The sequence below is a fragment of the Crinia signifera genome, chromosome 2 (assembly GCF_055691185.1).
Source record: "Crinia signifera chromosome 2, ASM5569118v1, whole genome shotgun sequence".
In the NCBI taxonomy this organism is placed as follows: domain Eukaryota; kingdom Metazoa; phylum Chordata; class Amphibia; order Anura; family Myobatrachidae; genus Crinia; species Crinia signifera.
Window position 1 is genome coordinate 357,608,291 of NC_139218.1, and position 21,848 is coordinate 357,630,138.

Sequence of the window (21,848 nt, forward strand, 5' to 3'; positions counted from 1 at the left end):
TGTGTATCGTAACAACCTCACGGGCCATTAGCAAAATCCATCTAAGCATCAATTCAATCATTACTTGGCTATTACTGGGCACATGTATCACAAAACAACTTGCCTCTTCTTCACATGGTCCGTCTCACGAACTTGTGGCGCTACTTCATTAATCTCTGCCGTTATCTGTTCCCAAATCTTCCATCTGCGTGTGTGTGTCAGCTTCTCCGATGGACACTCAATCCAATCACGTGCTCGGGGAACCAGGATGGCAAGCTCCTGTGCTTCATATGCCTTATTTTTTTTGGGTGGTTCCTCTGTTGCCCTGGCTCTCCCCTTGCCACGTCCTTGGCCACGCCCCCTGTCACGTGTCGCTGCACTTGAAGTGCTGGCCATGGTACTACCTTGTGAAGTCCCCGGTTGTGTTCCAATCAATTCTGCTGATGGTGCATATGAGCCAGCTGCAGGTTGGCCTGCTGCAGAAGGGCCAGGTGTAGGTTGCCCTGCTGTAGAATGGTCAGGTGCAGGTTGCCCTGCTGTAGAAGGGCCAGCAGCCTCCTCATTACCCACTGCCCGCATGTGCAGTGGCACATAGGTGGTGCTGGAGTCCATCTGGTCAAATAGTTGCTGCAGATCTGGGTCCACCTCTGGTTGTGATCCAGACATGTTAGCAACAACATGGTCACCTTCTAATACACCTTTATATACTGTTTGTGTATCCTGTTTGGCGGACATCAGCGGCAGCTGCGTTCCGTGCGTGAGCGTACGTCGCTGTTTTTTCGCGCCGCATACGGTGGCGGAAATTCCATTGTGTAAAACCTGGCGAAAGTTCTACATGAAATACTGGGCACCAATGCTAACATTGCATAGAATCTTCTGATACACCTGTGACTATTGCACAATACACATGCTATTTGCTAGCATGACATGACATTTGAGTCATGACTACTGTGGTATTGTGGCGTTTGATTGCAAGCTAAAAGTAGCCCAATCCCTTAGATAATCCAGGCCACAAGTCATGCAATACTCATCTCTACTATTATAGACCACACATGTGAGAGGCCTATAAATAGTGACTTGCTGCTAGAATCATTTGTCTCCAGATCTGGACTTGTCAGGGTCTAAGGTAAGCTCTTCCATGCTCCTTGTAGATATGATATCCATTAACAATGTAAGTGTATGAATGTATGCACCATTGCCTCACTGACTACAGATTGTTGGGTCAGCAAAGTGCGTGTAGCATTATTGCAACATGTCACATGTTCACTATTTCACTCACAGGTCTTAAACCTGTGTGGGTTCATCTATTGCAGGACAACATGTCCCAGCAATAGATGAAATGTCTCATAGTACATGATGTCGGCAAAAAATGCTGACACCTTTATCTGAGTGTTTGGGACGGTGTGTATTGAGTTCATATTATTGTGTCATCATTATAGAGTCAAATGGATCTGAGGGATTTCACGGGGCGGCCATCTATTGTACGTATTGAAGGCTACAAATCTATTTGTAGTGGGATATGGCCATTATGTGCATAGGTGCATCAGTATTTATGTTCATTTCTTTATAGGTTGCTGAAGCAATGATGCGCTACATGGAGAGGAGGCTAAGGGCACTTGCGGCTCTCCCCACTCGTCGGCCAAGGAGGCCAGGACGTGCTAGAATCTATCGCACACGGGTGACTCTGTTTGCTATGCCCGATGATGAGGTACTTACTAGGTACCGGTTACCGCCACATGTCATTCTGGATCTGCTCACCTTAATTCAGAGCGATCTGGAACCTCTACACGGGATCACGACAGCAATTCCGCCTCACACACAGCTGCTGGCGGTGTTGCATTTCTGCGCCTCAGGATCATTCCAACAAGTAGTGGCAGTACTTGCTGGAATATCTCAGCCGGCCTTCTGCCGAATCCTGAGGCGTGTGACGTCGGCCATGTTCAGGCGCAAGGGGCACTTCATGGCCATGACATTTGCCACCGAGACCCTGCGCAGAAGCCAGCAGGCCTTCCATCAAATTGCTGGCTTCCCTAATGTGATAGGGGCTGTGGATGGCACCCATGTACCATTTGTGCCTCCATCTCGAAGTGAGAAGATATATAGGAACCGCAAATTGTTCCACTCACTGAACGTGATGGTGGTATGTGGCCCATCCATGGAAATTCTCACCTTCAACTCGAAGTTTCCCGGAAGTGCCCATGACTCTCATGTCATCCGACAAACCGGGATATGGCAAAGACTACAAGAGCTGGAAGGCCGTGATGCGTGGGTTCTGGGTGACTCCGGTTACCCATGTACGCCCTGGCTACTTACGCCGTACAGCTACCCAGCACCGGGCCCACAGGAGGCATTCAATCGGGCGCATGTTGCCACCAGGCAAGTGGTGGAGCGCTCAATTGGCCTTTTAAAAGGTCGATTTAGAGTGCTCCACCGCACTGGTGGTGACTTACAATATGCGCCTCAAATGGTGTCGAGGATCGTGGGCCTGTGTATATTTTTCCACAACATTGCTGTGCGGCGTGAGATACCCTTTGATGAGTGGGAGGTACCATCTGAGCCGCAAGATCCGCCCATGCGCCCATCCCGCGCCCCTGAATGCCGGAGGGGATACCAGCTGCGGGACTCTGTGGCGCAAAGATACTTCAGGTACATGTTATCGAGTTGACAGAACACACCAATTGTAGTCAAAATCAGCCCTTCAAATAAGTACAGTGTGTTAGTTGTCAGTGTTACAAAACTAAAATTAGCCAGCCTGCCCTCCTAATGGCAAAGAAATAGGAGATATTTATCATATGTGCTTAGTTTTGGGGGAAGTTCAATATAGGTGCTAATTATTATACCTTGTACAAGGGATCTTATGTGTTTGTTATATCTTCATTATTGTAGTTGATACTATCCCTGATGACTGGTGAGTACATTGATTTATTCTCTAATGTGTTGGGGATTTTTTCCTGTGTTGATGTATGATTTGTTTGCAGATATATATATATATATATATATATATATATATATATATATGATATTTGAATTTATTCACATGTTTCAACATTTCAAGGAGCAGGCAGGCAGGCAGGCAGGCAGGGCTGGTGTATAATGCTGGTCTCAGGATACCTGCAAGTATGTGTATGTGTCTTTGACACATAAATGTACGCATACACATAGATGCATAGAGTAAGTAATGCTATCTACAGCTATGCGTTGCTAAGCTATAGCACGCGTTGCTTGGCGGAGCCAGGCGTCATTGGATTTGCTAAGTGCATACACACTGTGTTTTATATATATCAGATTTGTTCATTGCCATACATCAGCACTACTGTTTTTAAGGCATGCGAATTTGTCACCATTTGTGTTGGCGCAGAGACGCTGTTCATGTAAAGATGAACAATAAAGTTATTAACACAAATAACTGTGATCAACCAATGCCACCACCTGATTGGTTGATAGATGCCATTGTTAACATGGCGGAGACACGAAGGGCAGACCCCTTTACACATGCGGAGCTGAGGGTTCTGGTCTCCGTCATGGAGACAAGGCTGGGCCGTGCGGGGCCCTTTATAACTAACCGCCATAAGCGGAGGGCATATGCTGCGGCAGGGCGCCGTATTTACGCCCGCACTCGGGTGCGGAGGTCCCTCGGGCAGCTCGAGAGGCGGTGGTCGGACCTCCGCAGGCGCCAGCCCCAGCTATTGCAGCAAATCAGGGGCGAAATTGCTGAATGTGAGTATTTTAGCTATGAAATTTCGCACTTACAACATAGCATATATCAACAATAACATGTGTCTCATGATAAGTGGGTGTCCATGGGTTTAAAAGTCCATAGACTGTTATGTGTGCTTCTTCCTGGTTAACATGCAGTCATGTGGCTTTTATATGTAATGACATAGCATTGAGGATTCTGATGCATACAATATGCCAGATCTAATATGTGTTACACATTGATAAATGCCAGGGTTGTAATGTTTGAACAAATTACTAACAATCACATAATAATTTAAATGTCACATTTTTGAGTCCATTAACAGTAAGGAGCTACTTGCCTGCATCGTTTGCCATCATTATCACCCTTCCATGTATGTCTTGTTATGGATTAATACATGTGCCCCAATGACCCGACATTGACCATGATTTTTTTTCCTACCACACAGCACGAGCCCAAGGCCGACAGGCCCGTGAAGAGGCCGAGGCAGCCCTGGCCCAGGAGGAGGCCCAACACCCAGAGGAGGAGGTGGCGGCAAGGGTGGAGGAGGAGGAAGTGGAGGAGGAGGAGATGGTGGAGGAGATGGTGGAGGAGGTGGTGGAGGAGGAGGAGGTGCCTGAGGAGGTGGTGGTGGAGGAGGTGGAAGAGGAGGAGGTGTTGGTGGCGGAGGAGGAGGTGGAGGAGGAGGAGGTGGTGGTGGTGGAGGAGGAGGTGGAGGAGGAGGAGGTGGAGGAGGTGGAGGAGGAGGTGCTTGTGGCGGAGGAGGTGGACGTGGTGATGGTGGCAGAGGAGCTGGCGGAGGAGGGGGCTGAGGAGGCCACGGTTGCCCCAGAGGAGTCAGATTCAGAGGGGGAGGAGGCGTGCCAAGCCCCGGAGTCCCAGCAGATCGGTATGTTTACATAATGCATCATTCATGAAGTAGTTGTACTGGTATTTGTTATGTAGCACTGGTGATTAAAAATTGTGTGCCAATACTATTCATATAGACCCCAAAGTGGGTAGCTACAGATACAGGTACGGGTTAGATGGGGTGTCCAATGCATCCCTTTCATCCAGGACACCTCTCAATTACACAGGTTTGTGGGATGGGTTGGAGCTCCATTTTGACTGCCACATAACCGTTGTAGTTAAACAGGATCCTGGAGTAAAGGGATGAGTGGATCATTTGTGAATTAAATTCACCTGCTGCAATCGTAGATTATGACCCATCAAATAGTGGAATCTATATTGTTGGTGAATGTTATTTATAAACTCTAGGATGTATGCTATAAATGGAGTATGGGCCGGCCTACCTTGGAATGGAGTCAGAAGTTGCCAGTGTCCCAGGAGCCTCCTCTACCTAAACACCCCCTGTAGTTCAGATTTTTTTTTTGCCGTCACAGAATTGTAGGTTGGTTTAGACAGAATTATGATTTTGAGGATGTGTACTGTGCATTCCTGACATTTGCATAACTCCCATGCCACGAACCATCACTGAACTTAGACTGAGCAGATTGTGACAAGTTCTTATTGACGGAGGCCATGACATGCTTGTCATTGGTTAGTCATGGGTGGGTTGTGACTGAGAAGAAACACTATGACTGTTATGTCTTCTGCAGAGTAAAGGGTAGAGGCAAAAAAAGACAGTATGTAGTAAATAAGTTTGCATGTATGTATATATGTATGTGTCATATCTATTTATCTATGTGTGTCTCTATCTCTCTACATAGATAGATATATATATATATATATATATACACACACATGTCACCTAGCATTTGTGGAATTTATGTCGCAGTATGTGAAATGTATGCATGAATAACATGACTAATTTTTGCCCCTTTGACATGCCCACAGATGACACCACACCGGCAGATGAGGGGGTGCGTGGGGCCCTCCTGCGGGCGGAGCACCACTTGAGGCTCCTGCTAGCCGACCTGCAGGACCTCAAAGATCTGCTTATTTAATTTATGTTTTGATATTTTTTTATTTATATGTTAATTGTTTTTTCTAATAAATTCTTTATGCAAGTTCACAGTTGTTGGTTTTCTTTGCACATTAAACAGTATATGTGTAGATTGTTTATAATCTTTTACACAGGGTCTAATACAAACCATTGCACTTAAATTGCTGTAAGGGTTAATGTGTGCAATGCATGTGTTAGGCATGCTTGTAAGGATATATTGGCATCTAATTGATTCCAATTCCAAATAAGCAGTTTTTTATGAGGATAGGTAATTGAATAAGTGGGTCATGTGATGTCTTGCAGAAGATACTTAATAGTGGGTTGTTTGGCGTAAATACTCCGCTTACGGGCGGTAGCACCGCTTGGCTCCCGGTCGGATGCGGTATTTCCGAGCATACTCTGTAATACTCTGTAATACCGTGCAGAATCGGAGTGTTTCTCCCGCACACGCATGGTTTGTATGTCGTCCGTAAACACGCCCTGTTCTTAAAGAGTGAGTCCGTCCGAATGCGGAGGACACGTGGGCGTTTCTACGGACGATGGCCGCACGCGGCAAAACACCGTGGCGTGCGGACCGCTCCGTAAGAATGCGGGAATATCCGCACCGATCTGAATAAGGGCCAGTGTCTGTCATTGTTCTAGCACTTTTTCAAATGACATACACTGATTGGGCAACTTGTCTTTATCTCTCTCCCAGCATGCAGAGACCCCTTACATCTGCCTGCCATTTCCTGGTTGTGACCAGAACCACCATTCTGGTAATTATTGATGAACGGTGATCCGTAATGGAATCAGGGAAATTGTTGAAGTTATAAAACATCAATTTGCTGATTCTTACAGTATTAGATCAATGAATTACATTTTTTAACCTTGTTTAATATACCCAGAAGATGGGGGATTAAAAAATTGTGAGGATCTGTTACAGATGTACAGCATAGGGGGCGTAAGCATTAACTTCAGGGTTGCCGACTTTATAATTCTCCTCTCCGGGAGAAGCCCGGAGAGGAGAGTTCCAGCAGCCACTTAAGTGTGGCATCACTAAGCCCCGCCCCCATGATGGCAAACTGCCGAATTCACGGATCTCCGTGGAGGGAGCGGGGCTAAAATGATGCGACTGTGACATTTTAGCTCCGCCCCCTCCTCTGAGACCCGAGGATTGCGGCATTTTAATGCCGCGATCCGGGCGCAGAGGGGGACCCCCCTGAACCCGGGAGGGTTGCCCACCCTTCCGGGGGGCCGGGAGGGGGTCCCGATTTTCGGGAGACTCCCGGCCATTCCGGGAGAGTTGGCAACCCTGATTAACTTGTAAACTCACAGCAGTTACATAATAGAATAACAGACAGTAGAGTGTTACAGTAGCGATATAGGCCCTTATTCAGATCTGATCGCAGTAAAATGTTTGTTCTCAAAACGGGTGGGGCAGATGTAACATGTGCAGAGAGAGTTACATTTGGGTGGGGTGTGTTGAAACTGAAATCTAAATTGCCGTTTAAAAATGATGCAGGCCAACCAGTGGTGGCTCCAGAGGACGGGCTGCAGCACAGTCTAAAATTGAAATAGGGGAGGAACACCAACTTCCAGTCAGTCAGTTTGGAATGGCAGTTGGTGGCAGTGGATGTGGCTCCCTTATTTGAATTTTGGACTGTGCTGCAATCCCTCCACCAGGAGCCTCCTCTGAGACCAATTATTGTATAGTATGCATGAAGGTCTGTTGCAAGAACAGAGTTCAATTGATAAGGAATTGTACAGCTGCAGGGAAGCAGATCACATCGTCAGATCACCTGGTCGCGACTCATGATGTTAGAAGACCGCTGTCAGTCTGCCTAAGCTGAAACTAACTCAAACTGGCCATAGTATCTAGACAGCGGTCGCTCTAAGGGGGTCGAGCAGGAGATTGTCGATGTAAAGTATGCCAATCCATGGTCTGGATGCCCTAGACAGCCAGGTCTTGGAAGTCTGTTTGCGGCAATGCAGACTCTGTGGCCAGTCTGCCTACAAAACCGGGTGATGCCCTAATTTTGAAGAACAGTGATGGTTGCCACTCCTGCTCCACCCCCGCAACATGTCAAACACTGCGACGTGTCAATCACATTTGCATCTACGCAGACACATAAACATTTGTAGGCCAGCTTTCGGGCTTGCATACGATCTGAATCATGCTCAATGAGCACTAGCCAATGATTGGCTTATAACACTCCTGCAATGGTCGGTATTTGTTGCACCAACATGAAGATATTTCTAGCGCAAAGTGGGGTGGTGTGGGTTGTTAGGTCTACAACAACTAGGTCGACAAGCATTGGGTTGACACCACTAGGTCAACAGGCAGCAAGGTCAACATGGGTCAAGGTCGACATGAGTCAAGGTTGACATGGTTCTAGGTTGACAGGACATAAGGTCAACACAAGCATTAGGTCAACATGGCCTTAGAGACATATAGGGGGAATTCAACTGTTTGCCGTCCGTCCCAGCACCACTGCGCGCCCGCCTGCAGTGTTCAAATGTTTCTGCCGTTGTGTGCGCAAACATAATTTTAGCTCGCTATCCCCGGGGATGGCAAGCTAAAAGTCGAGAAAAAGTCACTCATTTGGGTGCACAAAAGGGGCTTTTCTTGTAGTGCCTATCAGTTTGGACAGGTTTAGACCCTTGTGTGCCTAATCCCTACCGTAAAGGACTCGATAAGTGCCATAAAAATCATAATTTGTATATTCGCAATCTCCCATCACTTTAGACGGGAGATCAGACGCGATATGACATTTGAATCCAGCCCTTAAACTTTATTTAAAGACCAAACAACCCAACATATACAAGTAATTGGGTGCACTCTATGGGGTACTGACCAGTCATGGCCAGGGTGGTACTCCCATCTGCAGCCCCACACACACCGCGGCCGCGAGTGGGATGTGGGACTGTCCCACGAAAATCAGGACAGTTGGGAGACATGGGCTTGCTCCCACCAGTACACAACCATACTTTAATTCAGCGCCGCATTAACACGATGCCACTGAGAATTAATTTCTGCTTTCATTTAGAAAATTTGATTCCTGTCATCTCCACCTCATTAATTATGACAAAAAGAAATGTATTACTGCTTAGTAATTAACAAACAGGCATTCACAATACAAATCAGAAAATGTAGTGCCAAAATATTTGCACAATACCTAATTAATTTAATCTCCAATGCTAATGCAACTAATATAATTCTTATGTTCTTCTCTTCCTGGAGATTCAACCTTTGAAATTTTAATGAAGCAAGTTTATAATGTGCGTCTGCAAGATAAGAAAAACTGGTTAAAAGTTTAGTTGCTGTATTTACACCAAGATTAGAAGTTTTGATGACTTTTTTTGTCAACTAGTGAAAAGTAATAGATCTGAATGATCAGTATTTTATCTTTTACCTAATTAGACAGATGGTATAGTTACGTGTAGCCTGTTATGGGTACTAAAAACAATTTGTGAATAAAGAGGCCTGTGCTCATTTGTATTTGCTTACTGCAAATTGTTATCTAACTTGTATTTCTGTGTTGTTGCTTAGCAACCTTTAAACAGCGTTGATTTGTCCTAGTTTTTTTCAGGTGCATGTGACCGGTATCTGATCATCTTTATACCTTCAGTCTTCATATCCTGCTCATCTGGAATCTTCCAAGCTTTGCAATAAGTGCAGACAGAACAATCAGTTCATTAGAATCCTCACAGTAGCAGGAGATGAGGGAGATGATCTGTCTACTGATTGTGCTACTGATGGCAGAGCTTCATAAGACAGTGCCCCGTGTCAGACTCATGACCTAGTGTAAGGGTGCCTGTACACATAAGCCATCAGATGCGATGCGACATCGCATTGCAATGTCCCATCGCATCTGGTTGCATCGTGGTACCCAAGTGATATTGCATACAATGCTGTGGCCCTCTGATTGCCTGAGACAGGCGGTCGCTGATTGGTTGAGAGAGCTCTCTCTCAGTAATCAGAGGGTAGCCCAATATTTTAAATTGTTTTTTTCAAATTCTGCTGCCACCGCTGCGCTCCACCCCCGCCAGTACTCCTGCACAGCTCTGCGCTTAACTGCCGCCAGCCCTCCTGCATAGCGCTGCGCTCCGGCCCCCGCTACCCAAACCCGCAACCAGCTCCGCGGTCCCTGCTCCCCGAACCCGCCTCCAGAGCTATTGCCGCCGATCCTATTGCACTTTGATAGATATTATGTGCAGAACGTAAGCGCTATTGACGCGACATTCATGCGGCAGGCCCGCGCATCTCATCGGGGACCCAGTCAACGTGCATACAATCTTTCGATTTATCGCACAGATGTGGTCGAAATCGAGGGATTGTATGCAATATCACCCTAGTGTTGTATGGGCAGCATAAGATGGGGGATGGAGACAAGCTGAATGCCACAGACAGAGGGCAAGTTCTATTAGAATCCTCCAGCAACTTGCACTGCACTCATGAGTGCAAATGCAAAGTACTGTACCCTGATTTCTGCGTAATCCTTCAAGCACAAATCAAGGAACCAGATCTTGCAAAGTCGCAAGAAGCCGTATCAGCAGCAGATCGTGGGTACATTAATCTGGCTCTAATGCCATCCATACACAGTATGATACGCACTGTGCGTTTTTAACTAGATACAATGCGATGTAGTTCAAAATGTATGTGCAGGGGATACGGTCATTGGGTCACCAGCATTTTTTTTTTTCAGCCGACATGTGCCAATAGTATTTCATGCCCTACCATCCGCTAGGGCGCGGCGGGAGAATAAAATAGTGTGCTGATCGTAGCGAGGCACCGAGCCCGAAGCATGGCGAGTAAAGCGAGCCATGTCGACTGTGTCGACATTCAGATAAAAACCTGTGGAAAAACCCATGTCGACCTTTTGACTGTCGGCCTAACCCATGTCAATCTAATGACCCTGTCGGCCTTATGACCCTGTCGGCCTAACCCATGTCAACCTAGAGTCATGTCGACCTTCCTGCATGTTGACCTAGACACATGTCGACCTAAATGCGTGTCAACCAAATGGTGTTGACCTAATGACTGTCTAACAACTTGCTGGTGACCAACTAATCCACACCCAGCAGGGCAACAGGCTCTTGATGATACAATTAATATATGCATTTTTTTTTTTGGGGGGGGGGGGGGGGCATTATGACTGCAAACCTGCTGTGTGATTGTGTAAATTTCATTGTCATGGTCGATGAACTTGAAGTTTGAACCTCTCCTCCAGAATCTCCTTGAGGAGATGTCCAAAAATGTAGGAAAGTATGAGTTCACACTCACCTGATTCTCTGTTCGGTTTGCAAAGCTCCACACAAAAGAAAAATGCCGGCGCACACTCCAAGCACTAATACAATAAACTCCACAACTTAGCATAGAGTCAAATTGAGCACAATTGGCCAAAAATGTGGGCCCACCTACCATAGCCAGGTGACCTCATCGGGTGCTGTAAATATACATTGGGGCAGATTCAATTGTTTAGTGGGTTAACAAACATATTGGGTGCCCTTTGGGGCCATTCAATTGTGGTCCTCTTTGGGAGTGCATGCTCCATATGCGCCACATTACAGAGCCCCCTGTTTATACTGTGCCACATTAGAATATCCTCCATGTCAACTTATGCCATGTTACAATGCGCCAGTTCATATTATGCACCATTATAGTGCTTCCATTTCATATTGTACCACAATAAAGTGCCACAGTTCTTATTATGTCAAATTATATTGTCCTCCACATTAAAATGGGCAGGTCAGATTATGACACATTACAGTGTCCTCTAGTTCATTTTGTGCCACATTCCAGTGGCCTCCAGTTCAAATCATGCAACATTGCCTCTGTGCCCCATAGCAACAGCAGGGCTGCCATCACAAATTGTAGGGCCCGGGACTGACCAAAGGGGCAGGGCCCCCATAGGGGACACCAGTCATCGTCCGTCCGTCCCCAAAAAAGTAGAAAGAGAGGGGAGAAGGGGATAAAGAAGAGAGGTTAAAAAAGAGGGGAACGGGGAGAAAAGGAGACAGAAGTAAGTCTAGGTTTAAAAAAATACACACTGCCAACATCTCATCCAGTGTGTACCTTCTTTTTGATGAAGTCTGTCTGTGTGTGTGGGGCTGTGGACTCAAAGCTGTGGCTGGTCTCTCCTGGGGTCTTCCTCCTCCAGCCCTCCACCTCAGCGCAGTACATGGACGGGGCACCCAGCGGAGAGCGGGATAGATGTGTCAGCGCAATGATGCAGGTGCGGAATGACGTCATCGCACCCGCTTTTATGACCAATAGATGTGACACAGAGGGGCGGAGCAGTGGGGCGGATGAGCAGCAGCAGCAGCAGCATTAATCTGTAAGTGACACACTGCTGTACACTCACACTGACAGCAGCATGACCCGGTGGAGGCGGGAACGGGCGTGTGCATCTCTGGCAGCTCGGTACCAACCGCAGTGCGGCCATCCGGGCCCCATTTCTATCGGGCCCAGGACTCAAGTACCCCTAGACCCCCCCTGATGGTGGCCCTGCCTAGCAGTCACTATTGTTTTTCACACAAAATGGAGTTTGTCCAAACTACTGGCATAATATGTCAGCACAAACAGTGTGAAAGTCAAACTTAAAAAAGGACATGATGGTGTAAAACCTTTAAAGACTATAACCTCACAGCTAATAATAGATTAAATAGGACCACTTTATTTAGAAAATCTCACACACCATGGGGAACCATTATCACCTGTGGTATCGTGCTCTCTGAATTTAATGGAAAATCTAACATCCATTCAGGACATTGAGAAAACTGCGCCCTTTAAACCAAAGTCTATTTTTTTACCCAACATTTATGAAAGGAAACTACATAGAAACATTTTAGTTGGTGGTAGAGGACATTAATAAAATGGAAACAATTGTAAAACATCAGAAATTAACATATAAAGAGAGACAGGCTTTAAATAATCTTGAGATGAAATCATCATTAAACTTACAGATAATGGGGAGGTGTGGCCAAGATGGCATATAATCAGGATGTAAATAGACAGCTGGATGATCGAAGTACTTATCAAAAATTAGGAGCGGATCCGACATGGAATCAAAACAAAAACAAAACTAGGTATTTTTTTAGAGAAATACAAGAAAATTGTAGTTTTAGAAGAAAGAGAATTGACATTTTATCTAATGAAGACCCTGTTTTTCCCGTTTTATACAGTATCAACTACCGAAAATACAATCCACTTAACCTGTTTGGAAGGCCGATTGTCTCCGGCGTGGGGTCAATGGCATCAAATTTGTCAAAACTTATCAATTTTTATTTACAAGCCCTAGTTTTAGAAAATCCCTCACATTTGAAAGACACAAAAGACCTTTTGAATCATCTGGAAACCATAAAATGGGAGGAGAGATATATTACAGGTGATCTGCGGCATCGAATTCGATGTATCTACAGTGCAGCATTTGTGATCAAGGGACTCCAATCCGATGCGCATAGATTGCATCTGACACATAAGATTTACCACTTTCTATGCAGAAACAGGGATTATCTGCAGCACTGGGTTAATGTGCAATTCTGTATATGGGGTTCGCAGGTTTTCAAAAATAACAGATTATTCCAGAAGTTTTTTCTTCTTTTACTTAAAAAAACTTTTATTTATGAAGCCAATATATATGCAAAAAAACTTTTGCCAAAGATATAAGTAAAAAACTTTTCCCAAAGATATGAATAAAAAATTGCAAAAAATACAAAATATAAAACACAGTATACAGTCTCGTTCCTTGCAGAAAAAAGTTTTAAAATAGGCTCACCGGACCTCTCGGGGGCAGAATCTCCTACCACTTAGATGTTTCTCAGTGGGATTTCTTTAGCAGGATGAAATGCTGCTCCTTCACTGGTACTCTTCCCTTCAGGCACCACACTGCCACTGTGGTGACCCTTCGGGTTTTCCCTGTGTTTGGATAAAGTATTCCCTCGTGTGTAGTAGATAGGGACAGGTAATCCTTAGAGCAAAAAGAACACACAGCCTGCGTTCCTCTCACCAGCCAGCACCTGCCTGCGCTCACAGTCTGGCAGGGTCACCGGGACGCTGATCTTTAAATGTATGCTGTGGGGCTCCGATGTTATCTGGATACCTCTCCCAGGCTTCACTTGAATGTATGTGAGCCTCTCGGGGTGCGATTGTATATACCCCGGTACTGCTCCCTTGTGTCTGGCGGCTTTTTACTTTTCTGTGAGCTCCCAATGCATCTTCATAGGGTGATATCAGGCAAAATCGCATAAGTGTATGGTAAGCTCAATGCTTCCACTAATTTTCTAAAGAACCAGGCTGTAAGTGGTCATTGCTGACTTCGGAGACCTACCCGAAAAACGCCTGCATTTTCATAACTGGTATGCGTACGGATATTTATACGCAATATGGGCCGCAAATTAGTTAATTAGCGAGCCATCCTGATTTAGGCCCAGTTGCAGTACTGACACAAAGGACGGGATACACTAAAGGCAAAATGCAGTACAACCCCCATTTTGCTGGGTTTTACTGTATTTCATAATGCACTAAAGCCCCTCTACCAGGGCTCCGTCATAGAGGGAATCACCAGCTTCTCTTCACGGCGCTGTTTGAGGGATCCATCACGGATCCTCCCAGCATGCCCAGCGGCTGGTGAAATCCCTATGCAATGCACAGAGGGACATTATTATTATTATAATTATTATTATTATTATTATTTAGAGGGTATGTTGTGGATACATCCAGATTGGGGATGGATCCGCGGTCCTGGTTACTATGATTATTGGGGGGGCCAGTTCCATTCACAACCTTCTTCCCCAGACACATAAGACCCCCCTTACCATGTTAGGGTGCACCCCCTCACCTGTCATTTCATTTTGGATCAGCCCCCGGACATGACTGATTTAATTTTATGTCCTAGATGTAGAGTTTTTGCCGATGTAATATGTAGGCTTATATCCAAGTAACACTTCCCTATAGAAAAGAACATAAGCAGAATTGTTTTGGTCCAATTACTGGCTCTACTTGAAATGTAGAAATGTACTGTACTGTAATTTCATGTTAATTCCCACAAATGTCAGTTTCTGTTCAAATTAATTGGGACTGGCATTGCAAAGGCTAATTAACAAACACCCCCTGCTTCTCTCATTTCTTACCCATGCATAACAGTCCCAATTTTCTAAATTTATGTGACGATATAAGGCAGTCACGTTTAAAAGCAAGAGAGAGAAACTTGTGGAGACTTTGTCTGCACAGAAAACAATGAAAATTAAATTTGCAACGCAGGAATTAAAAATAATTACATATATTTTTATCTGTGCCAGTCCAGCTGCATTTTATATAAGTAAAGGGCATTGCTATATAAATAATTCTTCTTCTGTATTGTTGTTATTATTATTATTATTAATATTATTATTACCACTTCTATATATTCGGGTATGGTATAACGAACTAACAGTCGGGATTCTGACGGTCGTTTCTCTGACATACATACATATACACACGTACACACGTACACACACATACATAGAGGTCTGGGACACTTGGCTACCCTTCCAGAAGTATGCATACATACACACAGCTGAAACACGCACACATAGTATACATACACACAGCCAAAAAAAACACACACATGTCGAATACATATGCACACAGACACCTAGTATACATACACAGCCAACACATTCTGTAGTACACATACACAAAGCTGACACACAAACACATAGTGGGAAAGAGGGGGGGACTGGACTGCACACCATATTTTTAAACATAATGAGAGGTGCTACCAAGTTAAGGCTTCTAGTACCATACAGGAAAAAAGAACAATACTGATGCACACTCTAGGTCAGGGGTGGCCAACCGGTCAGAGGCAATGAGCTGAAAAATATCAGTTGTCAAGCCAAAGAGCCAACGTCATGCGCGCGCCGAAGGCGCGCGCCAAAAAGGGGCGTGATCGGGGGAGTGGTCAGGGGCGTGGTCATATGACACAAGGAGAGTGGCCACATGACAAAACTTTATGCCCCCAGTGCCAGATATGCCCACCACAGTGCCAAACATCACATGCCCCCCACAGTGCCAAACATCACATGCCCCCCACAGTGCCAAACATCACATGCCCCCCACAGTGCCAAACATCACATGCCCCCCACAGTGCCAAACATCACATGCCCCTCAAAGTGCCAAACATCACATGCCCCGCAAAGTCCCAAACATCACATGCCCCGCAAAGTGCCAAACATCACATACCCCGCAAAGTGCCAAACATCACATGCCCCGCAAAGTGCCAAATATCATATGCCCCCCACAGTGCCAAACATCACATGCCCCTCAAAGTGCCAAACATATGCCCCCCTACAGTGCTAAACATCATATGACCCCACAGTTAGGAAGCTGGGCCCTCCAGCACAGGTGTTGCCCACAGTGCAACACCTATGCTGGAGGGCCCAGCTTCCTAACTAAAGGGCCCACCTAGAGGGCCAGGAGGGCCCAACAAATAAATGAGCCACGGGCCAAGAGGGCCCGACTAATGCGCACACAGGCCAGAAGAGCCTGAATTTGCCCACGGGCCTAGTGCCCGACACCCGGTGGTCTAGGGTGGATGGAGGGTAGGAGGCCAAAGGCCCCTACCTGGTGTTGGGAGAGGCCGCTGGGGGGAGCTTCGTCAGCTCTTTTGCTTCCCACCCCCGCTGGCCTCTCCGGGAGCCATCTTCTTTTTTCTTGCAGAAGGCGCCGGAGATCTTCTGTCTTGATCCCGGCGTCTTCTGGCCTCTTCAGCGGCGCCGGAACTCTTCTCCCCGCCATCTTCTGCGCCATCCTCCGGCGGCTTCTCGCGTCTTCAGGAGCGCTCCTGCGCTCTGCCGGAGTGGAGAAGACTTTTCGCCCTCCCGCTGGCGTCTGATGTCAGACGCCGGGGGCAGGGCGGAAACGGCGCGGCGAGCGCTGATGGCTCACCGCGGTCGTTTCCTATTGGCCGCCGATGCGGCAAATTCAAAACCCCGCTTTGCAAACGGGAGGCTGGAGCCGCAGTTTACAGCTCGGCGAGCCGCATGCGGCTCGCGAGCCGCGGGTTGGCCACCGCTGCTCTAGGTGCTAAGAACACTGATAGTAAAATAATTTTGATAACTGTTACAATTAACATGGAGTATAATTGAAGTTCTTAGCACACATTTGCGCAAATATGTGGGCCCATCCACCGCGTCCAGGTGAACTTCATTAGATGGGTCCCTAACATTTCTAATATTAACACATTATATAAATTTATCTAGGTCTTACCTTCAAATAGAGCCCATATTAACATGCAGTCAGCAATGTAGGAACCTTTGCTAATTAAAACACCTGAGGGTAGATGGGAGGGGAGCCAGTGCCAGAATGAAGGAGCCTTACCTTCAGTGTACAATATACAACCACATAGTGGCAATACGGACAGTGTAATGGTTAGCATTACTGCCTTACAGCACTGAGGTCATGGGCTCTAATCCCACCATGGCCCTAGCTGTGCAGAGTTTGTATAGTCTCCCCGTACTTGCGTGGGTTTCCTCCGGGTACTCTGGTTTCCTCCCACAATCCAAAAATATACTAGTAGGCTAATTGGCTCACAACTACTGTAATTCATGTCTGTGTGTGCATGTACATGTGGTAGGGAATATAGATTGTAAGCTCCACTGGGGCAGGGACTGATGTGAATGTTCAAATATTCTCTGTAAAGCGCCGCACAATATGTGTGCGCACGGGGGCGTAACTACCATAGGTACAGGGGGTGCAGCTGCTATGGGGCCCAGAGCTGAGAGGGGCCCACTTTGCCTGTCAAAGTATCATGTGCTGTATACATGTTTCAGCATTAGGTGATAAATAGGGGTCCTTACAAACTTTTGCTATGGGGCCCACATGTATCTAGTTATGCCTCTATATGCGCTATATAACAAACTGTTAAATAAATAGTACACATTTACAGGAAACACACACACAATACATACACACAGCAAACACACATACAAAATACATAGACAGATGACACACAGACACAAATTGTATACTACCAACCCCCCCCCCCCCACAGCACTCTCCCAGCTTTTAAAACCCCCAGTTAAAGTCATAGGCAGCATGATTTACAGAATTTTAGATAAAACCTCCCCTCCCTCCAGCGCCTTAGCATACAACAAATACCTTCATTGTCAATCTCCCTACCGAGGATTTTGCTGCTTCACCCGGCCAGATCAGCTCAGTAATGCCTGGGAGGAGCTGTGTGCAGGAGCTCCCCCTACAGGTGGCACCAGCGGCCTCAGCTCTTTATAGAAGGAAGGAAAAAGCCGCTCTGCCGAGCTGTGGCTGTGGCTTGCCCCTGCTCCGTTCCCTCTTTAAAAAAAATATCCAAGTAAAGGTGCCCATACACGGTACACTGGGGCAGATGTATTAAGCCTGGAGAAGAGATAAACTGGAGATAAAGTGGAGATAACTTGGAAGAGTTAACGCACCAGCCAATCAGCTGTGTTTGAAATATGACAGTGGGGATCTGATTGGCTGGTGCGTTATCTCCTTCCACTTTATCTCCAGTTTATCTCTTCACAAGGCTTAATACATCTGCCCCAATATTCCTGTGCGTTATGAACTAGATCACATCGCATGCGATTAAATTGCATGCTATTTGCATGCGATGTGATGCGATTGGGACCTAGTTCAAAAAGCAAGGGATGCACACTTTTTTTGTGCTGTCAAGGGGATTGGAACTATAACTTCCATAAAGTCTTTGTTATTCCCAAAGCTGCACCATTCATACAGTGGGGCAGATGTATTAAGCCTTAACAAGAGATAAATGCAAGGATGATAAGGAGAGATAAACGTCCAGCCAATCACCTGCTAACTGCCATGATACAGGCTGTGTTTGAAAAAAGTCAGTAAGGAGCTAATTGGCTGGACGTTTATCTCTCCTTATCACCCTTGCATTTATCTCTTGTTAAGGCTTAATACATCTGCCCCAGTATCTCTCATCATTTGGAAGTCTCCGAAACTGGAAGGAGGTGTGGCCAACAAGGGCATTTGTATCAGTGTACAGTAACACTGTTGTTTGTGCATCATACCTTGAATCCCATTCGCCAACCCTGAAAATGGGGAAGAAACTCACCATATCTAGATGTTACTTCAATATCATGATTGTATTGTAGAAAGCTGGTCTGTTACCAATGCATTAATATTACATTATTTATAGTCACAGTAACTGAGCTGTATACAGGGATACTAGCAGAGCCGGATTAACAATGGAGCGGATCCAGGCTTCCACATAAGAATAGGCCCACCATAATGAATGAATGATAATCACTAGTTAGACACAAGCTGACCACATGGCCGGACATAAATCATAAGTATTAAAATCGCATTCCTATTTTACACGTTTATGCAAGTTTTGTACTTTATCTACTTAGTATAGTCATATAATTAGTGCTATTTCTCAGCAGGATCTAGCAGGAACTCAGTTCCTGAACCTCTTATCAAATATGACATCATCAGGAGCCCAGTTCCTGAACCTGTCCTTGACCAAAACATACTTTCCATGAAATAAGTTTTAAAGTCCCACACACTAGAATGATTTTTTTTTGCGACTGTCCGATTTCCGACTGATCGGACAAAAAAATTGGCAAAATGTTACCGATAATCGGTCGAAAATCAGCCGATGTGCGCTTCCACAGATCTTTTGCTAAATCTTCTGATATAACATGCTGCATGAAAGATCAGAAGATTTAACAAAAGATCCATAGGAACGCACATTTGATCTTAAGAGAAAACTTTGGTAAATATGTGCGCTTGCCTGAAATCTTTTGTCCAGGACGGACAAAAGATTTCAAGGGTAATTTATGCGCACATCTTTCTAGTGTGTGGGCACCTTTACTTTTAAGCTCTTTTTGAGTGCCTTCTTTTCTGAACTATATATAGCGTGGTGGCACTCACATCAACAATTCAATATGGAGTCAGCATAAATGGTCGATGTTTCTAAACGGTTTATTAGTGTTGCTTCTTCACCAGTACTGCGTATAGTGTATGGGTTCTTCAACCCCACATTATTTATTTATTTATTAACAGTTTCTTATATAGCGCACACATATTCCACAGCGCTTTACAGAGAATATTTGAACATTCACATCCATCCCTGCCCCAGTGGAGCTTACAATCTATATACCCTACCACATGTACACGCACACACATTCCTTCTCGGGTTAATTTGTTGGGCGCCAATTAACCTACCAGCAGGGCCGGACTGGCCATCTGGCACTTGTGGCAAATGACAGAAGGGCCGATGACCAGCTGGGCCGATTCTGTCCTTACTAATAGCACTCAGCAGCAGTGAGCACTGCTTACTGGGCTTCACTGTGCTGAGCGTAGATTCAGCGCAGCCCTGACGGCTATTTGAATGTGCAGCCTGCGCTGGGAGCTGGCTGCACGAAGGAGATTAAAGCCTGCTGGCTCCAAACCAGCTAACCTTATCCCGCCTGGACCGGCTCCCCTGAGACGATGCAGCTGCAAGTTCAACTAAAAAGGTTACCACCCGAGTGTGAGATGTGGGGTGTGTGGGAGGGTAGTTATGGCATGTCATGTGAATGCTGGGGACAGTCAATGGGTGTGTAATGGGAGAAGAGGAACATGGAGCAGTATGTGGGATGTAATGTGTACAGTAAATGGGAGAATAGGATTTTAGGGTGTATGTGGTGGGGATAGAGGGTTATGGGGTGTATGATGGGGACAGGAACTGAAGTGCAGGATGTGTTGGGTGTAGCAGTATATGGGGTATTTGTAGGAAATAGGGGGAGTAGGGTATGTTGGGGTAGAGGGGTATAGTCTGCATGTGGAAGGATATGGGCAGTAGGTTATGTAAGGTTAGAGGCATATGGGGTGTATGTGGGTGGACAGGGGGAATAGTGTGTGTGGTGGGTATAGGGGTATGGGGATAGCTGTTAGGGGTGTATGTGGGCTGGCAGTGGTGACAAGGCGATGGAGAAGTGCAGGGGTAACAGCGGGCATAGAGGTGCAGATGGACGGAGAGGTTCATCGCTGACAGAGAGATGAAGGGGCAATGGGGACAGGGACAAAGAGGTACAGTGGGGTGGAGAGGTGCATGGAAGGAGGGATTGAGAGCTGAAGGGGTAACAGATGGAAGGAGAGGTGCAGGGAATGAGGGGCTAACTAAATCGATGTCACATTACCTTAGGGCCCCCTGTCTTAAGTACCCCGGGCCCGCCAGAGCCTTAATCCTGAGCAGAGAGGAGTTGGGAGAAACATGTGCCAGCCAAAGGTATAAGTTAATATAGGGGGGGGGGTTGCAGAAATCAGGACTGGGGGCTGTTAATATAAATAATACTACACAAATTGTGTAGCTTTATATGTAATGGGCATTACGGTATGTGTCATAATGTGTGCTAGGTAAGGCGCTGGATCCGTGATGCTGTAAGCGTGATCTTCTCACGTTGTTTGGTGTGCTGGCGGATATGACGTCCGTAGCAACGGGAACTTTTTCAAGACGAATTCGGCTTGAAAAAGTTCCCGTTGCTAGGGAACGAAACGCGTCGACGTCATATCCGCCAGCACACCAAACAACGTGAGAAGATAACGCTTACAGCATCACGGATCCAGCGCCTTACCTAGCACACTCCGGCTTCCAGCTACAAACCCCCGCCCGGCGCACATAGCCGCTACTACCAACAGACCGACTCACGGCCCGCCAGCCACATCTTTGGAGATACAAGGACGCCAGTTACCATCTACAGCGGGTAGAGCCCACCGTCATCTGGGCTCCCCGCCCCTCCGTTCCCAAAACATCAAGGAGGGTGAGCATACCTTAAGGAAAGTCTCTGCGTTACCTAACCTCATACCACCTGGCGTTACAAGCGCTAAACCAGGCATACCGCATCGAGCTTCCATTCTAACAAACTGCTTCAAATATTTCTGGCTTACTAAAACCTTGCTCCATTCTTTCATTAACCCATTCATCCCTGCTATTTACCATCTGGCTGGTGCTACTATATACTAACTGTGCTGATACGCTCATATGCGGAATATATGATCCATTTGGTGTTGCTGGCTACTTTTAACCCATTCTTGCCTCTTGGGACCTCATTTGCATATGAGTAACCCTTGCCTTTGAATATATGGTATCTGCCTATATATTTTTTTTATATACATAATTTTATTATATGTCTATTTGTGTATTATATGTCTTTTTCTTATATATAAAATTTTGCTACACTATTTTGTGCCCCGGTGTCCTTCTGTTCAGTATCATAGGT